The sequence below is a fragment of the Melopsittacus undulatus genome, chromosome Z, assembly GCF_012275295.1.
Source record: "Melopsittacus undulatus isolate bMelUnd1 chromosome Z, bMelUnd1.mat.Z, whole genome shotgun sequence".
NCBI classification, from domain to species: Eukaryota; Metazoa; Chordata; class Aves; order Psittaciformes; family Psittaculidae; genus Melopsittacus; species Melopsittacus undulatus.
In genome coordinates, this window is record NC_047557.1 from 89,523,722 (window position 1) to 89,532,421 (window position 8,700).

The 8,700-nt window shown below is 36.6% G+C and overlaps 1 protein-coding gene across 2 annotated transcripts in view; it reads left to right on the plus strand.

Moving 5' to 3' along the window:
* URI1 (URI1 prefoldin like chaperone) overlaps window positions 1–8,700 on the plus strand; it is a 44,398-nt gene that overhangs the window by 20,596 nt on the left and 15,102 nt on the right. The window lies entirely within an intron of this gene.

The window sequence follows — 8,700 nt, forward strand, 5'->3', positions numbered from 1 at the left end:
TGAAGAGCCAGGACCACCAGGAAGTGATGTGCACAGTGCGCTTTGGAACCTCCTTATGTTAGAAAGAATGAGTGCCTAAAATATTAGATCTAAATGTCAAGGAAGGAAAAGCACAATGAAATGGAAAATAAATTGGTACCTAGTAGCCTTTGCTGCTTGCTTCAGATAAGCATTTGAGTAAATTTTTTTTTTATTGGTATTACCTGTAATCTGTCTCATTCCTGAATGAGTGCTCACTGCAGCTTTACCCTGTGGCTGCTACAACTTCCACAACTGTTTACACTGGATTTTTGTTTGAGTTCTGCTATCCATGTGCTGCCTGCAGCAGAATACCCCAGAGCTTCCCCATCTGCATTAAGTTTGGTTTTTTTTAACTCAACCCGGTGCAAGCAATATTTGTGTAAGAAAATATTTTTTTTTATAAAAATTCATTTGCTGTATTACTTTAAAATACTCCTTTATGAAGAACATTGCCAAAAGTACATAATTTGTATTTTATCTATTATCTTTCTTAATCTGGTTCTCCTGACACAACTTTGCAATTTTCTTTGTTACTGAACTGAATCTACATTATTTATTGTGACTCTTGTGAGATCTCAGGTCCATATCTTTTTCCTTGATAATCTGATACTTTTTTCAGTGCTGCAGGATATTTTTGTCACCATTACATTCAGTGAAATCATTTGACCTTTGCATAGTAGATGTTTGAGCATTAAGTAGTCTGCTGGGAGACACACAATAAATGCTGAATTCTTTCCTTTATGATCTTTTAAATTGCATTTAAAATACGAACTCAGAAATACTAATTTCTTTTAAAGCAAAATAGTCTTTGATGCTGGATATAAACCCCTGTATGCAGCTGGTAGTTCACTTCAGCTGTGTGATGGCTGCCAGTGGGAGGCTCCAAAACACAGATATTAACTAAAAACTTTTTCTTTAAAGGACCATATTCACATTTAGATGACAAAACCCGTATTAGTAGATATGATTCTGAAAAAATTACATTCCTTCACAGGTAGACATTTCTGTTTTAAAAAATACAGCTGACACAAACTCTTTCAACTGTTTTCACACTAAATAAGGGCAACTTCGAGGAGAATATTTAGTATTTTACTAGCTTAGTTAGAAAAAAAGGTCGTGTATGTGAAAGACCTGTAGCCCATTGCTGGATAATGTGAATTTGCCACTTACGGCACAAACGTGAAAGACTGATTTTTCACAAGCAGTAGTTTAAAGTCTCTTTTGTGTATCTATTTTCATAGGTATGACTTCTGATTTCACTGGCATTTTGTGGGCATAGTTTACAGGCTGATGTATGCTGGATGTTATCATTACATTGATACAATGTAATTTGATTTTTGGTGCATAATCTTTTTGTTTTGGACATAAATTCCATGTGTAGGTCACACACACTGGAAAAGAGCTCATGCTTCCTGCAGAGGATTACATTGCAAGCAGTCCTGAATGTCCAGTGTGCCAGTTGGAAGGTCCTAACACAGCAAAGCTTTCTTAAGCATGTACTTATGGTCAGTGTGTGTGCTTGATGTATAGGAATTGGGGTTTGAACAGAGCAAAGAGCATGCTGGAACTGCTTTTTGAACAGATAGTTGGCAATGTTTGTTTCTTGGTTTGTTTCTTCAGTGACCTACATTTTTTTTTTTTAGCCAAAACTGCTCTAATTGAGGTAGGCATTTTTTTCATAACTAGCTGGTCAAATCTGTTCAGATAACCAAAATGAACTTAATTACTATAACACTAATAACTCAGTGCTATAACATAAGAGTTGAAATAAATACAAGGTACACATTTTTATTGCTCATTGTGTCCTGCTCTCCTGAATGGTGAGGAGTAGGAAAGCATCTGCTTGGGGCTTAAGTTCTCTAGTGGGACTGGTGCTTGGATAGCAAAGGGTAAGAGACTCCTGTAACTCCCTTCTGAGTGTTGTTTTTTGCTGGTTTTGAGGAGTTTTCCCTATTGGCTTTGGCTGGTTTTGTCGGGATCTGCCTACTGAAGGCCTCTAGTCACTAGGGTGACCCTGTTTGCCTTTGAGGATGCTACTGCCCTAACAGTTAATTTAATCAAGGTTCACAGAAAATTTTCTTTACAGTTTGATTCCTCCCGTGTGTGTTGAATTCATACACGAATGGACAATATGAATTTTCATGCTTAAGCAGTAATAGTGGCAGATAAATCAAATCATGTCAGTAAGCATAAAGCCTTGGAACTTAGGGGCAGCAGTAAGAGTGTACTATATATAAAAGCTTTAAATATTACTTTGTACTAATTAGGTCATCTTTTTTGTCTTAGTAGTTTTGTTAAATTTGCCTTTTAAAGGTGAATGAGTGAAAAAAGTGTTTGTGTCCATAGAACAGAGACATGCCCAAACACAGCAGATTAATTTCTTTGTTAAAATTTATTTAACTGAAAAAAGGAATAGTTGAGGAGTGACTGTACTGCATTATAAATGCACTTTAACTGACATAGCTATAGAAAGCCCTATTTTGGGGCTACATTTTTGTTCGCTTGGCTTTTGATTTAGATGCAGACTGTTCATCGCTATGATTGGTTGCAATGTATTTGGTAAAATTTGGGACAGTCACTCATGTCAGATGTTACCTTTTCATAAAATATTGATCATGTCTTCTTGAATAATATCTGAGTTGCAGCAGGTCTTTATTTGCTGTGCATTTTTGTGACATCCTAGGTGTTCAGTTAGTTCCAAAACTGTTAAAAAATAAATTCAGTGAAGTTTATGGAATTGCAAAATATATTTTTAATTGTTTTAAATTTGTTGCAGTTAAGCCAGGTAGTACAGATAATGGGAAACACATTACACACATGTTTGTGTGAAAAATGTGAAGAAATAGTGAAGAAGATTAAAGGATATGCACACCAAATTCCATTATAATAAAAGAAATTAGCTTTTTAAGTATGTCACAGTTTAGCACAACAATAATGCAATTGTAGGTTTTTCTCTTACAATTATCTTGCTTAAGGTACTTCATAATATTTCTGTTCTCCTCAAGGCAAGACTGTATTGTCTCAGAATTCAAAGAGGGAATAAAGATTCTTTCTGTGAATATGGGATTATGTCTTCTATGTGTTTGTGATGATATAAATTACATTTTTTCTCTATATCAGTAATCGTATTAATTCTTTAAGATGGGAAATTTTTCATTACAATAGTCCCTGTGGTAGTTACTATAGAAAGAAATTGAATAGATTTTTCTTGTAAATATTTGTGGATTGATTCAGGATGCTAGGTATTCCAAGTGTCTAAACACTTAAAAAGGTGGGAAATTAAAATATGTGCATGGAACTAGGATTGTTTTTATTGTGTTAAAAATTTATCAGATAAAAAAATCCCACTTAAAGGAGAATTGTTGAACTACTTAACAATTGTGTCTTCAGTATGTGTAAGAATACCCTTGCAGTGTCATGCTGAAAATGAATTAATGAAATGAAAATACTGATTGCATTAACATACAGTATTGTGATAGTACCCAATTGTAAATTGCAGTATGTAACCTTTAATACAAATATTTGTGTCAATCAAAATTGACCGATAGCTTAGTATATGGGGTTTAACAGATACCATTGTTTTTAATAAATAAGATCATCCAGGCGGATGAGGACCAGTTTTGAATTTGTTCCTTATCAGCATTTCCAGAAAAAAAGGATATTGTCTCCAAAATATATGATAGGAAAGCATTCAATTTTGCATCTGTGAATGAGTGAGGCCTTTAGAGGTTTTTAATGTTTCATTCAGGGGTGAAAATAACTTCCTTTATATTCTAAAGAATGTAACACAAACTTGCCTACTCACTTTATGTTTGGGAAAGGACAAAATTGTGGGTAATGTTACAGAGTGATCTAGCTGTTGCTTTTTTTGATTAAAAAAAAATCTTTTATTTTTCTACATGCCGGAGAATTTTCTTTCTTTGCTTTTGAATGTATGTTTACTGTTTCTTGCTATGATCACTTTTGAGTTTTATAACCTCCATCAATTCTGTCCTTACCCTTGTTACATCAGGAGCTGGTTAGGGGCAGTGCTAAGTGCTCTAGATTTGCTCTGCAGTTCCCAGGAGGTGTTGGGTTTCTCAAAGGACCATAGTCCATGTATTTTAACCAGAACACAGTGGGAAGAAAGTAAGGAGCACAGACTCCTTTCTGTAGGTTATCTATTGTGATTCAAAGAAGCCTCTAGCTTTTTGTATTTCTTACAGGGTGAGAGAGGGGTTGTTTGAATACCACCCTCCTTCATTTTGGAGGAATTTAAATGTATTCATACAATTCTAGCAATTACACAGGTGTCTGAACCTAAAAGGAAATGTGTTGCATTTTCTTAGTGTTCCTAAAGCCAAATTATCTATACATATTTTTACAGAAAAAAAATCCAAATGACTTTGGTTTTGATAGCAAGGGAACATGGAAAACAGAATGAAGGTTGTCATTAAAAGGCGCAAAGCTGCTGCACAAAGGGTTGTGTTGCATTTTATAAACTAGTGCAGTTGCTGTTATGAAGAATTAATTTATTTATGTGGTTGCAAGCACAAAGAGAGCTCAAATCCATATACACAAAAAGCAAATCGCTTTTTTGGATTCCCTTTTCAATCTTAAAACAAATGCATCTCTAGAAAGATAAACAGAAAAAGAGTAGAAAAAGGGTAGGAAAGAGTGTTTTGAAAAGCTCTTAGTACATATTTCTTTCTGCAGAGCTGCAGATCTTCTTTCAAGTAACCTGTGATAGTTTATTGAAAAATTATTGACTGAAAACATATTCTGCTGCAAATTAAATGTATATTTAAAGAAATACAGTTTAAAATCCTCATATGATTGATCTACTGATGCAGACCCTTAAAACCAAGAAAATAAGTAGTGCACTTAAAATAGTATGACATAGCTCGATGCATTAATAGTTTGTGTAGTTGTACTGTAATGCTTACTGTAGTGCTGTGCTTCTGCAAGGGAATAACTTCCATCTCCAAAGGATTCGGGAGTGGAGAATGTGCACTAAGTTGCATCGTGCTTTTCCTCCAGCCTCAGTAATGTTAACATGCTATATTAACAGACTTCATGAGAAGAGTTCTTGTTTTGTTCAGGGGTCAGTTGTAATTGTCCTAAAAATGGCTTATAGAATCACAGAATGGCTTGGGTCGCAAGGTACCTTAAAGATCATCTAGTTCCAGCTCCCCTGCTATGTTGTATCTATGATACTCCCCCAAAGATTAACTGAACCTAGCAAGGTACCAGGCTTCAGCTTCATTTCAGTTTGTCCTGTTTCACGAAGTCTTACTTTTCAAAATAGATCAACCTGTTCTCACTGTTCTTGTCTGTTCTTACTATTTAAATCCCACTGTAACACACAGTTTCCAGAAGTAACTAAAATAATGCCTATGATTCCCCCAGTCCTTATAGACAACACTCCAAGGACGTTAATGTCAAACTTAGATAATTAAAATTTGTATCCAGCCAAGCTAATTAACCCATTATAGCCAAAACGCATAGATGAGAATTTGTGTCAGTTTGGCATTAGTATGTTGTCATGTCTTGTAAAATCTGGCTTCAGTGGACTTCATTTCAACAATATGAAATGTGCTCCCCAATTATGTTTTTTCTTTATCAGTGTATATGCAGCAACCAGAAGGCTGCTTCTTAAAAACAGCTAATCATGGTGTAAGGAAATCCAGTGCAGTCCTTTCAGAGTAATAAGGGAGCTGGGAAAGAATGAGGTAAATGTGAAGAAATTTGCTTCCTGTAAATATTCAAAGGATGCTGCGCTGAGGAAATGTACGTATCCTGATTTCTGATTCAAGTATCTGTTCCTTTTGGCAGTCCTGGAAAACAGTCCTAGAGACTCTGGCATGTCTGTGGCACTGAACTGTCTTTCTGAGTGGTTTAGCTGGGACATGTAAATAGGAACCACTCGGGTTCACCTGAAAGCCATGTCAGACTTTTCTCAGATTATTGGATGTGACAAAGTTGGACAACAGCCTCTGGTTCAATCCGTCTTAAAAGGCTCTAAGAAGCTTAAACCGCAGGGTAGTAAGAGGAGGAGACTATGGAGCCTCTCTTACTTTACTGGTATTTTTATGGGGCTCTCAACTAAAAAAAACCCTGTAGTTTGTAAAGCAAATTGTTTTTCACTTGATAACAGTACATTTTAAGATTCAGTGAATTATGTTGGAGGTTTTTAGGATGCACGGTGGCAAGTGAAACACAAAACCCTGAGCTTCCCTTGAAGTTAGGTGCACAAGCCCTTTTCCAGGAGACCCCTTCCTCACAGGGGAATGTCTCTTCTTTGCTCAACCAGGAGGAAGGTCTCTCCTTCGGCTTTCTGTGGGCAGGGCAGGAACGAGTGACTTGTCAGGCTGCCTGCAGGCAGAGCATTGTTGTAGTCCTGGCTGTCTAATGACTTGCTGTGTGGCCCAGGGCAAAACACTTAAACTGTTTCCTATCTGTAAAATAGGAGAGCATAACACTTCCCTCACTCACAGGGTGCTGGGCAGGTTAGCTTATGCTCGTGCAGCATTGTAAAACAAAGCGTGGTGTGTAACTGCTGAGTGTCCTTACAGAATATAATGGAGCAAGCCAGCACTCTCCCATCCAGAGAGCAGCATCATGAGCTGGTGCTCCAGAAGAGTGTAACTTGAATACGTGTAGCATTTAGATACACAGGTAATGACTGAGACACTCGTGGTGTTTAAGAAACAGCTGATCATCACATTTACTATGAATGTGAAATAAAACCCTGAGGAAGATTGGTCTCAAGCTGGACGTTTATGTATATTGAGATTATGTTCAGGAGCTGAGAGCACGGATGGGAGCATTAAGTATGAAACTCACCACCTCTCTTTTATTTGGACCTTGGAGGGTGCAACAGACACCAAAAAAAAAGCTTTGGCCAGTGTTGGTGGAAATTAAATGAAGAATGAAAACGGCATGCAGAGGACGAGCTGACTCATGGAGGAGTTGTGTCAGGGGAGGAGGACCCTGACTACATGTGGAAGGAGCCTTGTCCTCTGAAGGCAGGGTTGGTGCTGCTTGAGATGTTGAATGCTTTTTGGGAATTGTATTTCATTCAGTAGAAAATGCAAATGCAGAGCATTTTTCAGGGAAGAATCTTAAGGTATTTCTTAGAAGAACCTTAACTGGAGGAGGTGACTGCACATTTGACACATAGGTTGTTGTTTGATTTAAAGGCTAATGCTTTTGAATACCCGAAAGTCGTACCTGAAAGTCTGAGCTGTGTCTTCATGCTCCTTGTTGGAAGGGATGGGCATTTGCTGTAGTAGGCTTTTTGAAAATGTGTCATTTTCTTTCTGAAATATTTACTGCAAGTAATATATTTTTAAGTAATTGTAGTTGATACACTGTGAAATATCAGCAGGGGAACAAACATACAATACTGAGTCTGTTCAAATTAGGATGAGAGTAATCTCACACACATGGTGGTAGTTGTGTTTTGCATTGACTATTCCATGCATAATTCCTTCTTCTACGTGTGCTGAGGGGGAGGAGGAATCTGAACCTGTTTGCAGAAGTTTGAATGACTAAAGAGATTTTATTTTCTCAGTGTATCTGCAAACTCATTTTGTCTACTTAAGCACCTTTTGTAATAATTTTGTGATTATTAGTGTATTTTCACACATCCTTACCCGAAAGGCCTATGATTATAATAAAGCAATCTCTGAAATACTTACAACTGCATACCCTAGCCAGAAAATTGTATGGGGAGTAGCTATAGATGTACTTAAAACGCTCTAAGATTAGCCTTTAGACCAGAGAAGTACTTATTCAAATGCTCAAGTTCACAGGCAAAAGGAGTGTTAAAGAGTAAGTATACTGAGAAAATACTTTGAAAATAGTTTTACAATTAGAATATTTTGCAATTAAGTTTTTCCTCATTCCATATTCCTGTCTGAAAAATGGGAATAGCAGGGTGCTCCACCATATTTGTATGTTGTGAAAATCAATAACTGAAGGTATATGAGTTTTTTTTTCTTACATGCTGCAGTGCTGGTGATCATGTAAGTATCATAAATAAAGAGAAGCAATGCTGAGGAAGGAGTTAGCTAGGTCCATGAAGTGAGTTAATAAGTTTCTTGGCATGTGACTTTGCTGATCCCATGGTGGAGAGGATCTCTTTGCCTCCTTCAGAGTATTGTGTGAGACATCTTCTTCTTGTATTGCTTTAATGATTCCAAAAAAGAATTTAAAATAGAAAATCAGCTTACTTCTTCACAAAGGCTTTTAGCTCCTTCAGGGTATATAGGACCAGTAGGTGCAAGGTCTTAGAGATCCTCTGTTGAAACTAATTTATGTAGTAAGTCTTCCCTCCTGAAAATTTGCATTTGTATTAGTTTTGAGTTGAACAAAGAGTGCAAGTCTATTAATATTATTAGTATAAGGCTTTAATTGTGCCCTCTTTCCCCCAGTTCTTAAGTCTTAGCAAAGTTCTGTTTCCTTTTCAGGCAGTTATGACCTTCTTCTTTTGCAAATTAGTTTGTTTTTTATGATAACTTTAAGGTAAAAGTGAAACTGAAGTTTTTAATATTTTATAAATTGCTATTGAAAGGATTCATTATTTAATTGGCACAAGGGGATATAGAAAGCAAAGTCTCCAATGAACTAATGTCTGAAAGCTGAGTAGTTGTCCTGGGTTCAGAAATAGCAGTCATTTTTCTCCTTCTTAGTAGC